At 39.1% G+C, this 1239-nt stretch overlaps 1 pseudogene; it reads left to right on the top strand.

Annotated features, from left to right (window-relative positions):
- Positions 1-356: 356 nt before the first annotated feature.
- On the top strand, positions 357-867 carry LOC124529379 (protein archease-like; annotated as a pseudogene).
- The last annotated feature ends 372 nt before the right edge of the window (positions 868-1239 follow it).

Raw genomic sequence — 1239 nt, 5'->3', positions numbered from 1 at the left:
AAGTATTGAATTTTTTCTTTGTGTTCTGCCAGAAAAATTCAAACCGTAAATGCTAAACTTCAAAGACTAGTGAATTTTAATTTTTAATATAAATGTAAGAAAAAAATTCTTCCAGTTTTTCTGCCCTTTCTAGTTCTGCCCTGATTTGAGCCCTTTCTAGTTCACTTCTTGCTGTTTGACCTTTACAGAATTATTTATTACTCCCTGTACTTCCCCAGATACCCCTCTTCCCTCAGCCTTCACCAAGCCTGACAAATGGACAGGCTATTCCGTATGGGTTACATAGCACAAGTATCAGTACTACCTAGATCTTCAAAATCCAGAATCTAGATAAAAATAGTGGGCTAAAGAGACTGTACAATGCTGCAATTATGGTACAGGAAGAGGAAGATATTTGAGATTATAATTTGATGGAAGAATAGAAGGCAATCAAGGCCAAGTATCCTCCAGTTGTTGGGAAGTACAAGTATATGGATCATATAGCAGATGTCCCATTACATGCATTCGGAGATACTCTGGAGGAAGCATTTGAGCAATGTGCAATGGCCATGTTTGGTTACATGACAGATACTGGGACTGTGGAGCCTGTCCAAACTCTAGAAAGAGAAAACCAAGGAGATGACTTACAGTCTCTTCTGATTCACTTTTTGGATGAGTTGCTTTAGGTGCTGATGAATTCTTCATACCCTGGGAAGTGAAGGCACTTCATACGATCAAAGAAATTTCAGATTAGAGTCAATTGGGTGGGGAGAAGAATTTTCATTGTTCACGTAGCCTCAGGGAACTGAAATCAAAGCAATAACCTACTTGGCGATGCAAGTCTATAATGAAGAGAAGCCAGAAGTCTTCGTGATCATTGACATTTAAGATACCAAAAGGACAACAGCAAAACCCCCCTCCTATGAAGAACTGTTTTTTCCCCCTCTTCTTTTTAAAAAAAGATACCATGATACTATGATCTGTTGATATATGGAGATTTTCAGAACAGAACTTTTAACTTAAAGTGTGACTTTCAGAAATGGAACATTAAGGGGCAGCCTTGGTTCACGTTACCCAAATATTCCAACTTTAAGGAATTCTTCAGATGGCAAGTATGGCATCTCATCTCTTAGTTCCCTGCTAAAGAAGCAGGTGCCTCTACCTTTCCAATGGAACATAAGCCACCCTGACTGGTCCTCAAAGGGATCAATGATGTAAGCAGCAGCCTGAGATACTCAACCTTGCATAATTGAATCCATT

This window comes from Lynx rufus, unplaced genomic scaffold (genome assembly GCF_022079265.1).
Source record: "Lynx rufus isolate CCGP_SWC_20201006 ecotype Redwood Valley unplaced genomic scaffold, mLynRuf1.p SCAF_6, whole genome shotgun sequence".
Classification (NCBI taxonomy): domain Eukaryota; kingdom Metazoa; phylum Chordata; class Mammalia; order Carnivora; family Felidae; genus Lynx; species Lynx rufus.
This window is presented reverse-complemented; position numbering and strand designations above follow the sequence as displayed.